Here is a 14957-nt window from a genome sequence, read left to right on the forward strand (position 1 = left end):
GGGCAAGGAACTTGATTTTTGCAAAGCCCCCAGCCTGCAGCTAAGGAGGTGCCACGAAATGTTTGGGGAACACCTAAACACCTGAATTAGAGCCACTGTCCATTCACCCAGCCCTGCCCAGCTCCGGGGACGGGAGACAAGAGAAGGTCAGCCTCCCTTCCACGGCCAGCAGCTGTCACTGACAGGACCCATGTGTTGTCCTTGGTTTCTCTTTCCTATGTGGATGTGGCCCCGGTGGCTGCCAGCCCTCAGATGGACAGGAACAGCTTTCTGCTGCCCTCACCTTGGGGACTGGCATGTACCACTGACCCACATCTGCCAACTAGTCCCATGAGCTTACACAGTCCTGAGGCGGGGGTCTGAGAGACCCTTTGCTTGTCCTGCTCCAGCAAAATCTCTGTGCTGGACCTCACCCAGTGCCCAACCTCCTCCTAAGTGGCTAGCCTCAGGAAACTCTGCCTGTGATTTGTCATACATTCCCTCAGGGCCATTAAATTTTTATTTTTAGGATTTATTGTGTACCTCCTGTGTGGCCCAGAGTTGTTTTATGAATCTTCTTATCCCAACAACCTAGAAGGTCAGGATTATCCCTTTGGATTACAGATGGGAGATCATGCACAGAGACGTGAGGCAAGCACCCTGAGGTCACACAGCCAGGAAGAAGCGGAGGGTAGGGTGGGTTGGGTAGGAAAATAGAATCTATTCTGCTGATTCCGAAGCTCACTGAAGCCTAGAAAGAACTCAGAGCAGCAGGTAGTCCTGACCTGTTGCTGATGAGGAAACTGAGCCACAGTGAGAAATAGTCACCAGCCAGTAAGTAAGAGGCAGAGCCCAGATTTGAACCCAAGCCTATAAACTGAGTCTAATGGCCATATGGACCCAGGCTGCTTTTGAGGTCTAACAGGTAAAATGGGCCAGATCGTGGACCCAGTTCAAATCCTGCCCTGTCCCAGCACCATGCAGCACACACAGTGAATGCAGAATAAACATGGCGGAATGATGAAAGCTGAAGGGGGTGAGTGGAGAAGAGTCAATCAGTGACTAGAACCAACATTAATAGGTCAGGCTGCTCAGAGGTTTTCTTACTGTCATGTTCAAATAACACCCCTCCCACACCTATGCTGGCCATAACTCGTTAGTCTAGATGTTGGCACCAACTGGACCACTCATAGCTTGCCCTCCCCGCCATTGGTGATTGGACTGGGAATAAGTAATCTAAGCTGGGCCAATGAGTCTCAATCTGGGAATATAACTTGGGATTCAGAAAGTTGAGTTCAGATGCCATAAAACCAGAAGATCAGGGGCCAGGAGCAATTACGTTTCCATTTATGTAGTTGTGATGAAAGTGACAGCGATTGTCTCCATTAGGAGAGTTTTTACCTGCAAGTCAAAACAAATTGGAACATTCAAGGTTTAATATTAAAGTTATATTATTCTCAAATGATAAGAAATCTAGAAGGAGGTGACCATGAGTATTGATTCAGTCACTCACTGAGGTCAGGGCTAGAATTTTGTGATTTTCTTACCTTTCTCTAATGGCTATAAGATGACTGCCCCTGCTCCAGCCATCATATCTGCATTTAAGAAAAGATGAAGGGGAGAAGGGTTAGGTCAAATGTTATCAAAAAACAAAAAACCAAAGTCTTTCTAGAACACACACCAGGTGTCTGCTTACATCTCATTGACCAAGACCATATGTCATGGCTACAGCAAAGGAATCTGGGAAAGAGTATTTAACTGAGAACATTGCTGAACAAAATCAGGGCTATTTGAAGTGAGAAGGGATGCTGGGTGAGTAACCATCCACTTTTGTTTTGTGTTGGTCCTTAAGAAGCAGAGATGAGAGATGCAGAGAAGGTTGTAGTGGCGTCTGCGTGCCTGATTTTAAATTTTGGTTCCACACTCCCTTGGATTCTGTGATGCCTTTTAGACTAAGCTGGTTGAAATGGGTTTTCAAATGAGCCTAGGAATTGCTCTGGATGCCAGGCCCACGGTCCCTTTCTGAGGACAGTGGCTGCCTGGGACTCTGTGCCCATTAAGGGTCATGCTTTGGGGGTCATGTGACCTCTTTACCATGTCAAGAGTGGTTGGACCAGTAATCTAGGCCCCAAGACCTGGCACAGTTGACAGTTCCCTCTGGGGAAATGAAATATGGTATCCTAGCCCTAGGCCTCCTAAAGACAAAAGAAAAGAGCTCCAGGATGTGCCTGTGCTGGGTAGCCAAAAGTAGTCACTACCCACATGAGAGAAATAGAACTATGAAGGTGTGAAGGGACTATCACTAGGACAACCCAGGAGATTAGACCACACTCAGTTCTGAGAGACTATCCCAATCTCAGCATTCAGGGCAGGGTTGGCTTCATGCCTGGGATTGGATTCTGGAATTTGCTGGGGTCCAAAGTCTGGACATGGTGGCATGTGTGCTGGACTGGGAGGAAGCAGTAGGTATTTCCCTCGACCACGTGGGTATGCTCTGGCCAAGGGCAGCACGGTGGCTCCACAGACAGACACTCCTTGTATTTCTTCCCCATGAATCATAGGCGGCTTTTGCCACTGTGATGTGCTCCCAAGAGCAACTGTCAGACTGCCTTGGGTTGCACAGGTCTAGAGAAGAGCCTCTTGAGATCTCCACTCTGGTGTCTCAAACACCTCAAACTCAAGATCAACCACCTGAGGGTCTCCTCATAGTAAAGGTCATCCTTGTTCATAAGAAACTTGGGCATGGCCCACAATGTCTCCTCATCTCTCCTTGCATATCCAATCTATCACAAGTCCTATAATTTTACTCCCAAATTGCTCTCAGGTCTACACATCTGTCTGCCTCCATCCCCATTACATCTGTCAGGTCAGTTGCTATAACAAACAGCCCCAGATCTCATGGCTCAACACACAAGGTAGCTTTGTTCCTCTCAGGATAGTCCAGTGCAGGGAGATGATAGGGCTCTGCTCCATACAGCCATTTATCAACCCACACTCCTTCCAGCCAGTGGCTCTGCTATTCCCTAGGCCTTGGAGTCCTCCATTCGATCCTTGGCATGAAGTATGTGAAGGAAACAGCCGGGAGGATTGTATGGGAGGTTTTTAAGAACAGGCCTGGAAATGGTTTATATCACTTCTTCTCACATTCTGTTAGCTAGAGCTAAATCACATGGTCCCTCCTAACTGCAGAGGAAGCTGGGAAATGTAGTACAGCTGAGTGCCCAGGAGGAAAATGAAATAAAGTGAACACATGGTCTTGTCTCTCCAGACACATGCTTATCTACACCCTGTTATCTCTTGCCTGGTCTCCTTGCATCCATGTTGGCACCCTCCAGACTCTTCAGACCAGTGGGAAGGGTCTTTTCCAAGACCAGAATCTGATCATATTGTTTGTTTGCTTCACACCCTCCAATGATTTCCCACCGCTATCAGGATAAAGGCCAACAAACATCCTTTCTTGCAAAATCATAAATGAACTCACTTCTACCACCCTCTCACACAGGGCCTCCACAACCCATTTCTCCCAATTAAAAATTTTCCTGATTTTTTGCTTGAAAATTAAATAATTTTCTAATTCAAGTTTTGCTAATTCAATAGAAACAAATGGTCCTTTAAAAAAATTAAGCTGAAGATCATTTTTAGAATTATGAAAATATAACATAGTGATATGTTTGGGATTTTTTATGAACTCAAATTCTGAGCTTCTTTATTTCTAAAAAACATGTCTTTCTCAGGTCAGGGAGGTTCAAACTGTTTTTCTGAAGTCCTACAACAAAGAGTAAATAGAATATCACTAGGCCCTGCTGTCCAAAGGCCCTTTGAAATCTAACCCTAACCTGTCTGCGGCATGGTATGCTTGTGAATTGGCTCACCGGAGAGAGGGAAAAAAAGCTCTGACTTGTAGTGTTTGCCAATTTCCATGGTGCAAAGACTTCCACGGTGGTGGATTCCAAGCTACTGAGGTAATAGCACTGAATGTAGAGTTGGAAAGAGATGTGCACTATTGGCTCCCAGGAGCCACTAAGATTAGGCTCTACCACAGATTCTGGCATGGAGACAGTTCCCCAAACATGCCGTGCTTGATCTTGTTGCCAGACCTTTCTTTATGCCATTCCGTCTGCCTGGCATATCTTATTCATTCATTCGTTCAACAAATACCTATAGAGAGCCTTCTGTAAATCAGGTGCCAGGCCTGTACCAAGAAACGTTCTCACTGAGGGCTGAGCTCAGCCCTTTTAGTAGGTGCTAGAGAAATGCCCATAATACTGATGTGATCGCTGAGACTTGATGACGTGATGTAATTTTCTCTAAATCACAGAGCTGCAGAGTGGAAAAGCCAGGATTCAGACTTTGAGTGTATGAATCCAGCCCTTGTACTTAAGCATGCTGGTCTGCTACTTCCTCCCCTCTACCTGACAAACATCTGTTCACCCCCTCAAAGTCCCACTCAAGTGTTACCACCTTTCTAGGGGCTTTCCTGACCCCTGATAGACTTTTTATGTCAGAGTATATTCAGACATGATGTAATAGAGAAATAAGTAGGGGTAGGAGGGAGATTTGCTGCAGACTGAAGAGAGGGTAAAGGGAAAGAATAGGAAATGATGGAGCCAGAAAGCAGGGAAGAAGAAAGCAAGAAAAATGAAAAGCAGCAAATGAGATGTAACATGGCCGCCCAAGATTCGTTACGTAGAATAGACACTGAATAATGGGTCCTCATGGGCCTTGGGAAACATGCTGCCCCAAGGTCGCAAACTCAAATTGCTGTAAGGGCCTTGCGTCAGATAAAAATGAGTAATACTGACCAGATTTACAAGGTGGCAAGGAGTCGTGGAGATGGTGCCCTGTGCTAAAGGGGGCAGCCCTTGCCCAGGCCCAGCTGACTGGGACCGGAAGAGCCTATTCCAGTCCTCCCCACCCCTAGTGCACCAATCTCAGTGGGTCTGTTTATTTATTTCCCGAATCGGGTTTTGGGGGTGATTACAGCCAGCTGCCTGATGGAGCTAGGGGTGAGACAAGCAAGGTGCCTAGGGCATACAATTTAAAGAGGCACCTACTAGTCACTCCCGGATTCTGAGGAAAAGTCAGAGAAATCATGTTGTTTTAGGGTGCAAGTAGATTCAGAGAACCAGAAGGCAACACCTTCCAACTACACACACACACTCGCACGCACACAGGAGTACACACTTGACAGATGAGGAAAATGAGGCCCAGAGAGAGAAAGACCTTTTTTTTGTTGTTCCCTCTGTCTGGAATGTTCTTCCCCTCTCACTGCCTAACTTGTTCCCTCTCTTCATTCATCATCATCCCCTCAGAAGCCCTCCATTATTATCCTTCCCACATTAATGCTCAGAACATGGCCCCAACCTCAGTCAGCGAGGGAGGGCTCAGGACTGGGAACTGTGCAGCCTTTTGCTGCCTGGCTGTGCAGCATTAGGCAGGCTGCTTTAGCTGCTCTGAGCCTCAGTTTCCTTGTCTATGCAACAGGAATAAGAGCTTCCCTAAGAACGCTCATCAAGATGAAACAAGATGATGCTTACACTACACTTAGGATGGTGCCTGGCCCTGACTGGATACTGGAAACATGTTGGTTAAAACAAAACAATAAGAAATAGTGGGCATCAGGATTAGCCAGGTACTTAGGTCAGCTTGGAGCACCAAGCAGAGAGCGAGTGGGCAATGGGGAGTCATTGAAAGTTCTTGAGCAGGGAGAATGGCTGGTTGGCAGGGGAATGTCATTAAGCTTATTCTGGCACCAACTGTGTTGTTCATCAGTGTCTGGGTGAAGACCTTGGCTCCAGTTGAGACATGAGCGAGCTGCCAGCAAAAAGAGCCCGCTAAAACCCTGGAACAATGGCTTTTCAGCAGCCTTTGTGGAGCCAGATTCCTGCTGTCCAAACCACCCAACTTCCTGCTCCCAACCTGCTGGGAGCCGCAGGAGGTGCCTTTATCCACCAGTAATGAGCCAGGGGAAGAAATGCTAATTGATCAGTAATCCCTGGGCCACTCCCAAGCCACATCTCCTCCCCCAAACCTCTGCCAAAGGTACCTGCACAGGCTAATAAGATTGACTCTGAGTTTATTTAGGCAAACAAGATCCCTAAACATCTCGTTTAGATGGTGAAATACATTAACCCTTTGTTTGTACTTCAAGTTCAAACAAGGTGTAGACACTTAAATTTGACATTAGCCCCTAGTCTGAGATTAAGGCTTTATATCAAAAGAGCGAACTCCCTGTCCATCAATGTACAGAGATTAGCTTGATCTAGGAGTTTAAAATCCTAGTGTCGTTTTATTTCTGCCTGTAAGCAAACTGCTATCTACTGAAGATAAGGAATGTTCTCGAGGTCGCTGAACTAATTTAGTTTTCAGGTTGGGAGATAGTTGACCTCACCTGCTTCTCAACTTTTAAGGCATGCCTCACGATAAAATTGATTTGTCAAAAAAAAACTTTGTCTAGCTAGAAAACAATGGACACAGTCAATGCAATTTGTTTGCAAAGCCTGTCTTTGAGTCGGCAAGATAAAGAAGAAAAAAAAAAAAAAAAAAGACTTTCTATGCCATGATACTAAGTCGATAATTCAGAAAGATTATTTTTGTTAATCTGGCTGGTTTTAAAGTTGCAGACTCTCAACTTCTTGAAAGTTACTATTATTTAAGAGGATAGTTGAGCTTGGTTCTTCACATTTATGGGAACAGGTTGACAAAGAATCTGGTTTCTATACATGGGCTGTATAGAAACATAAGGTCACCCACTGGCTGGTGAATTAGCAATTATAGTCCAGCATTTATCCTCTAGCCCTTTGAGGCTCAAAACAGGTTCAAGGGAAGAAATGGGCCAGGGCAAGTTTTGCTCATCTCCCCACTGGACAGATGTCTGCTGTGCATGAGGGCAACTAAGACTCAGCTCCAAAGTCAAAAAACTCAGGGCCATCTCATGCATACCAGAAAAACTCATAATCTATGCCCCAGTAAATTCACCTCTGGGCCTTCTGGTCTACCCCCTTTCTGATCTACTTCCCCCCGCCTGGCCCCAAGTGTCTTTGCATGGGTGCACAAGCATGTTCAGGGGGGCATATCCTCAGTGACAACAGATTAAGAGCAATCTAAATGCCCTTCAAATGCTTCAATAAATAAGGGCACATTCAAGCAATTCGGCAAGGCAGTCACTCAAAGAATGAAATGCAGTTCTATACACTGATGCAGAAGCATCCAGAGGTGTTGATACATAGGAAGGACAAGGGACAGAACAGTCACATGCTGGTACTCTTGCTGAAGGAAAGAAGCATTCACTTACCAAGTGCGTATGTGCAGAAAACGTTTCTGGAAGGACGGGAACAAAACAAACGGTGGTCTCTGGGAAGGGAAGAGAAACAGTCTGGCTTTTAGTTGTATAAACTTTTCTACCACTGGCAGCTTTGTATACCACTTGCGGGCATTATCGTTCCATTATAAAGAGTTACTTATTGAAGAGAATCAAAAACATATGTCCATGCAAAAAACTGGTATACGAATGTTCACAGCAGCATTATGCACCAGAGCCAAAAAGTGGAAATAATCCAAATAATCAACTGATGAATGGGTCAATAAACTGTTATCTATCCATGCAAGGGACTATTATTGGGTCATAAAAAGGAGCGAAGTATTGATATATGCTAATCAGGGATGAACCTTGAAAACAGGCTGCTGAATGAAAGAAGCCAGACACAAAAGGCCACATATTGTATGAAATGCCCAGAATAGGTAAATCCATAGCGATAGAAAGCAGAAGGGCAAGGGAGAATGAAAAGAGACCGCTAATAGATAAGCATTTTCTTGTTGGGGGTGATGAAACATTCTAAAATTAGATGGTGCTGATGGTTGCACAACTCTGCGAATATACTAAAATCTATCTAATTGCACACTTTAAATTTTATAGTATATAAATTGTATCTCAATAAAACAGTTATTTAAAAGAGTAGTTACTATTTTAATTAGTTTCTTAAGTCTGTTGTAATAAAGTATCAAAAACAGTGAGGCTTAAAACAGTGGCAACTTACTGTTTCATAGTTCTGGAGGCTATTAATTCCAGGCCCAAGTGTCAGCAGGGCCATGCTCTCTCTGATAGCTCTAGGGTAGAATCCTTTCTGGCCTCTTCCAGCCTCCAGTGTTTGTCGGCAATCCTTTGTCCCTTGGATTATAGATGCAACCCTTCAGTCACATGGCTATCTTCTTGGGTGTCTTTACACCACCTTCCCTCTGTATGTGTTTGTCTCTGTCCGAATGTCCTCTTTTTAAAGGGCACAGCCATATCAGATTAGAGTCCACCCTAATGACCTCAGACTAGGCTAAATCTACAAAGACTATTTTCCAATAAGGTCATGTTCACAGGTATCCAAGGTTAAGACTTCAATGTAGCTTATTGTGTGACACAATCTAAGCCATGGCACTATGTTTGTAAATGTTTTTAGTAAAGTCTGTATCTGCCTACAGAGAGAGAGGACACATGCAGAGGAGGTTGTCTGCTAGCATGTGATACACTTACAAAAGGGATTTTGGACTGTATAAGTTCAGACTAAAGGAGAATTTTTTTTGGAAATCAGGGGTGGCTTCCTGGAGGAAGCATTTGAGCTGAGCCTCTTGTCAGGTGATTAAAGGATCTATTGCATGAATCAGGATATTTTCAAGAGTGAAAGGGGATACTATTAATAATTATCCTAGGATAGTGGGTATAACCAGAACTGGCAGGTCAGTGAGATTCTGTGGTCATCTTGCTCTTAAGAGATGGTGAGAATTTGACTATGCAAAATTGGGAGGAGTGGCGGCGAGAGTATATCAGAGGGCGGGAACAGCAGCTGCAAAGGCTCAGAGGTGGGAAACCAGATGCACGCTAGGAAGGGCTGAGCCTGAAGGAAGGAAGCTTGAGAGGCTGGGAAGAGCATCAAATGCCAGCCCAAGGAGTAAGAAGCCACTGAGACTGGCCCCTGGTGGTCAAACCAGGGGTCTCCTGGAGAAGTGGGCTGCCCACCTTGAGGAGAAGCACAGATACTACAAACCCAGACCCGGACACCACTTAGCAGAAAGTCACTTTGTCCATCAGCTTGGGAGCATAAAGCCAGCTCAGGAAGCCTGGACAGGACCAGACCCCCTACTGATGAATGTGCTGACATGGACCTGTGCCTTGGAGGAAACATACCTGTGTTTGCTCCCAATGCTCAGCTCCGATCAGAGTCTGGAAGTCAAGGAGGATGCTGGCTTGGTTGTTAAAACTTTAGACATATTTTTTTTTTCCTCTGGATATCTTTTTTGGTTTCTAATAGACCCTATTTGTGTTCAGTGTTATTTTGCCATTATTGTTATTGTTATTTTTGGAAGGGAGTGTGTTAAACACACCAATTTCTGAATCAAGTAGAAACTGGTTTTTAGTTAATCCCTTGGAAAAATACCAATCATCATTTGTTTTTCTGGAAAAAAAAATTAAAGCAAAGTTTCTATTTGTTGGGGAAGGGCTGAAGAAGCCTTTTGTGGCAAAACGTTGAGGTCTGTGTACCGAAAGGAGGAATCTACTACTCAAGCCTCTGCAATCCGCAGGGGGCTTCAAGCTCTTCCAGCAGAGGGGACCCACCTCTTTGCAGCCCTGTCTCCCGGCTCCCTATGCTGCCTGCCTCCTGGAGCAGCTCAGCCCCTCCCTGCAACTCTGCCTAGCTCTTCTACCTATCGCTTCTCTCAGCTCCTTCTCTGGTTTCTTTCTCCCAACTTTTGTGGAACCTGGGGCTCATTCTTTGGCCCTTGTCGCTTCTCTGTCTATATCGACCTCTTCGTAGCCTCCTTCGTCTACATGCTGATCACCCCAAATGCGCATCTCCTGTCCAGACCCCCAGCCCCTCCAGACTCCAGGCCCACATGTTCAGCTGCCTCCTGGGCAACCTCTTCCCTCGTTAAATGGACATCTCAAACCTCACTCAGCGCCACTACCCTCAGGAGTTCCTGCCCCCAAGTCTGCTCTTCTTTCTGTTGCTCAGGTAAAAAGCTTGAGGTCACCTTTGACCCCTCTATTTCCTTCCTTAACACAGCCAATTCATATCCAGAATATGACCACTTCTCACCAATTCCACGTTCATTACTGTGTCTGAGCCACCAACATCTCTCACCTGGATTATTCTAACAGTCTCCTGACTGGTATAAGACTGAGATTCAGAGTGTCTAGAATCAAGTTTTACCCCTGAATGTCCATGGAACTTTATCAATTTCACCATGTCTCTCCTTCCTTATAAATAAGATGGGAAAGATACCTATTCTGGACAACCTCTACCCAATAAAATTTGTAGACCATGAAACATTGTATAAACACAGCCTGTATTCAAATGAGAGGGAGAGAGAGAGAGAGAGAGAGAGAGAGAGAGAGAGAGAGAGAGAGAGAGAGAAGGAAGGGAAGGGAAGGGAAGAGAAGAGGAAGGAAGAGATGGAGGAAGGAAAGGAGGGAGTGAGGGGAAGGAAGGAAGGAAGGAAGGAAGGAAGGAAGGAAGGAAGGAAGGAAGGAAGGAAGGAAGGAAGGAAGAGAAGGAGTCATCCCCATATGAGAAGGTTACCCCTGGACACTGTCAGGCCAAGACCTGAATTATGATGGATCATGTGACATACCTGCTTGCAATTAGTTCTCCCATGTCTCCCTAGTGCCCTCTTGAGAAAGCCCAAACTCCTCAGCCTGGCTCAGCCTACTTCCCAAGAACTTTCTGAACCTGACTCTGGCCCATCCCTGTGGCCTTGCCTGACCAAATTTAGGGTTCTCCCAAATCTGAGATGCATAAAGCGGTGCTGGATCATATAGCATTGCAAAGCCACACAGCCTGACTCCTTCAGACCACCAGACTACAGCAGGCAGAAATCTCCATTTGGTGCTGGCTTGTCTTGAACACCTCTCTGATAACTGTGGAACTATTTTAGTGAAAGAGGGGGCAGGACTTCTGCTCAGAGCCCAGCCAGGCAACAGCCTTCAGCTAGAACTTAGTAGCATCTTTACTTTCAGTCACTTCTCTTTTGTAGCAAAGTGATATTCATATTCTAGTTGAGGTAAAAATAAAAGTTTCCTTCTGAAATAAATGTATTTAAGTTAAAAAAAAGTTAGTACTTTAGAGAAAACCATTAGGCCAAAAACAGTCCAGATGGCTTGGTGGATAAACTCATGGGACTTCTCAGTGAAACCAAAGTCTGCTATTCTTCGTATAAACCAGGCTGTGTCCTGCCTCCCTACCTTCGCTCTTGCCGTGCTTTGCTCCTGAACCACCTCTTCCATCTCTTTACTTGATTAACAATTCCTCATTCTGTGAAGTCATCCTTGATCTCATCTTCCTGACTCAATTCTGAGCTGTCTGTCCTTGCTCATCCCAGCCCCAGAGCCCCTCCTCCTTGAAGTGGAGGAGGGGTGGCCACAGCCCTTTCCCTCTGTCATTTACTGGCCTCAGGGGTTCCTAATGGTCTCTTTAGAAGAGACTTTACTTGCTAGACTAGGAGTTCCTGGGGCAAGGCCTGGTTGGTCTTCTACAGTGCCATCTCCCAAATCCCAGCCTTGCCCACGCCATTGCCCAGTGCAGGGCTTAGAGAAAGAGCTAGCCCAGAGGCTTAGACTACACTGACCTGGGTTGGAGAGTGGTTCCAGCTCTTGGGCAGGTCCAAGAGGGTGTCAAATCCCAGAAGTGAGCTGCCTGGGGTGACGGTGGGCATGGTCTTGAATGTTGTCTTCATGGATCTTTGTCCTCCCCACTTAAATGGAATTTGTGTCCTATGGTTGGCCCTGCCCTGCATCTTGTCCTAAACAGGCTGCCTTCAGGATGCTGCTGTCCCTGGGAATGAGCATCTCGTGGGGTGACTCCAAGCCTGACTGTGGGTGCAGGAATGTGCAAGCCCAGAAACCCTGCCTCCAGTTGGGGCATGCTTGCAGTGTGAGTTACTCCCCAGAGCCCCCAGGGGAGCTCTACTGTCCTCGCTGGGCTCTTTCCCCTTCCAGCGTGCTTCCCCTGCACCCTTGCCACTTCTTCCCAGGAGATCTTCCCATCGCGTCCCTTGCATGTAAAACTTTGACATAAGAAACCCAGCCCAAGATGGGAGCCCAAGTAGAAGCATGTGGCAGATAGTAAGATCCAGGAGTCTAGAGATTGAGAGAAGGATCTGGGGTCAACAAGGTCAAGATTCCAGCAAAAGTGAAGTCACCCAAGGAGAAGTAATGCCAAGAACAGAACTGCCCAGACCCCAGGCATCCAAGTCCCCTGGTCAGAGGAGAAGGAATCAGTCCAGGAGAGGCTCCAGGATCAAGAACCAGGAAGGGCTGCCGATGCCAAGAGAGGAGCATGCTTCCTGGGGTCATGGGTCAGATAGGACCCAAAATGGGCCCTGAGTTGACAAGAGAGGGCCAAGCCTTTTGACAGGAATGATTATAAGAAGGGATGGAGAGCAGGACAACATGGAGATGAGGGGCAAGTGAAGCAGAGGGGTCTGAGATCCAGGGAAGCTTTTGTTGTTAGTATTTACGCTGGCCTCAGGGAGGAGGAGCTGCTGCGAAACTCCTTTTGGCAAAAGGGCCAGGAAAGAGAAAAGAAGCTCCAATGGGAGGGACCTAGATGAGTTTATCAATTGGGATGAGAGGCTGATAGGGCCCCTGCCCAAATTCCATACCAAGTCTCATGCCAGGGCTGGGATGACGTGTGTTGAATGGTCACTGGAAATGGTCACTGCAGACAGCAGGAGACAGCACCTTAGAGATGGCACTAGTGACAGCCTCATCTACTAATTTCACAGTGGGCTGAGGCATCTGGGATGCAAAATTAAAGGAGGCATACATCTCAGGTCTGCTTTCCCCGGGTCCTGGCCTTGCTCTGTGGACTGGCGTTCAACACTGGTCATACTCTGGCCCCACCCACCTCTACTGCATCCCCACTCCCCAGCCCTGTACACAAACATGCTCAGCACACTCTTCCTCCACCTTCTGTGAAAGTGTTTGCTCTCTTGCATCTTTGGCTCCGAGCACCCTTCCCTCCTTCTCTACTTGGCAAACACCTGATCATTCTTCAAGACTTCAGTCAAATGTCTTGTAGATGCCCTTCAGCCAGAGACCACCCTGAGGCACCTGCAAGTAAACAAGATTACTGTGCTACTCATTTTGAGAGGGAGAGCACAGCTATGGGGAATGGTGGGGTGCCAGCAAGAACCCATTTTATAGGACTTGGGCTTCACTGAGTGATTGGGAAGAGGGCCTAAGGTAGCAGAAGTTTAGTAGATTAGATACAGCCAGAGAGTGGGGGCAATTCTATAATTGGAAATCTCAATAAATCTCATCTACAGAGAAGGGACATTAAAAACATGATAAAGCTGTAATTGGTAAAGATGGATCAGTTATTCATTTTATCTGGAAGACGGGCCCAAAAGAAGAGGCATGCTTGGTATTTCATGGGAACCTTGTTTTGTCTGGGCTGAGACCCAACTGTGAAGTGGCCTTGCTGTGTCTCACTGTCTCATGGTCCCAGAGGGACCTCGTCTGAGGTTGATGTTCTGCGAGCATGTTTACGTCCCACTGGAGAACAGCAATACCCAGCTGGGAGCCAGGTCAGCTTCCTGACAGACGACAAGGCTGCCCCTTTTTAATTTCTGTGTCTCCATCTCTCCAAAGCCTATTCACAGCGCCCACAATAAATACCTGTTTGAACACACCTTTTCCTCCTTCATGCTCCAAGAACATTCCTTTAAATTAGCGTATAGCATGCAAACAGTTCAGTGTGATTATCTGATGGCACAGTACATAGATTTTTGTCATTCGCACGCACCTGTGGAGCCACTACCCAGGTCAAGATACAGAACATTTCCACGCCCCAGAAGGCTCCCGTATGCCTCCTCGCAGACACCACCCTGCTCCGGGGTGTCCGCAATCACCCTCCGTCACTACAGAGGCCTCTCTGGAATGTGTTCCTGTGTGTTTGGTTTCTCTTATTTATGCAATCTGTAGACTTTACCTATGCTGTCGCATGAGGCAGCAACTTATTGTGTAAATCAATGTAATTCAATGTGGACAGGAATGACTTTAAACACATGGTGCTGGCATGACTGGATATTATATGGAAAACCACCAGTTTGACTCTACCCCACTCCGTGCACAAAAATGATTCACGATGGGTGATGAACTTGAGTGTGGAGCATTGGAGATAATCTTTATGGCCTTGGTGAGCCCACGATCTCTTAAACAGGAGACAAAGTATTAGAAAAGAAGAAATAGGTTAATTTATAATCGATTAAAATTAACAACTTTCTCCATCAAAAAGACATGCTTAAGAAAGTCAAAGAGAAAGCCCCAAGCAGGGAGGAAATATTTTGTCCATGCCTCCAATGTTGGTTTATCATTGCCTTGATGGTTTCCTCCATACTTCTGCATGTATGCTTTTTTTTTTTTAATTAGACACCGCCCCCCAGCTTTATTGAGATATATAATTGACGCAAAACATTGTATAAGTTTAAGGTATACAATATGTTGATTTGATACACTTACATACTGCAAAATGATTATCACCATAGAATTAGCTAGCACCTCTAACCTGTCTGTTGCATAGTTGCTATTTGTGTGTGTGTGTGTGTGGTAAGAACATTTAAGATCTACTTTCTTAGCAACATTCAAGTATCTAATACAGTATTATTAACTAATCATTATCTATATCTATATCCATATTGATACATCGCTGTACACTAGATCCCCAGAACTTATTAATTTTATTGCTGGAAGTTTGTACCCTTTGACCAGTAGCTGCCCATCTTCCCCATTCCCTAAGCCCTGGTAACCAAGTTACTTTAACCTCTCTCTTTCTCTCTGAGTTTAACTTTTTTAGGCTTCACATATAAATAATATCATAGTTTTGTCTTTCTGTGTCTGACTTACCTCTCTTAGCATAATGCCCTCAAGGTCCATCCAAGTTGTTGCAAATGGCAGAATTTCCTTCTCTTCTATAGCTGAAATATATTACATT

At 45.8% G+C, this 14957-nt stretch overlaps 1 long non-coding RNA gene across 1 annotated transcript; it reads right to left on the reverse strand.

Annotated features, from left to right (window-relative positions):
* Nucleotides 1-874: 874 nt before the first annotated feature.
* LOC118601706 lies at nucleotides 875-8197 on the reverse strand. Its single transcript, XR_004950542.1, has 4 exons — nucleotides 8016-8197; nucleotides 7274-7332; nucleotides 1527-1574; nucleotides 875-1380 (listed from the first exon to the last, which is right to left on the reverse strand). It is a non-coding gene; the product is annotated as an uncharacterized LOC118601706 (long non-coding RNA).
* Between the last annotated feature and the right edge of the window lie 6760 nt (nucleotides 8198-14957).

The sequence above is a fragment of the Rousettus aegyptiacus genome, unplaced genomic scaffold, assembly GCF_014176215.1.
Source record: "Rousettus aegyptiacus isolate mRouAeg1 unplaced genomic scaffold, mRouAeg1.p scaffold_m13_p_4, whole genome shotgun sequence".
NCBI classification, from domain to species: Eukaryota; Metazoa; Chordata; class Mammalia; order Chiroptera; family Pteropodidae; genus Rousettus; species Rousettus aegyptiacus.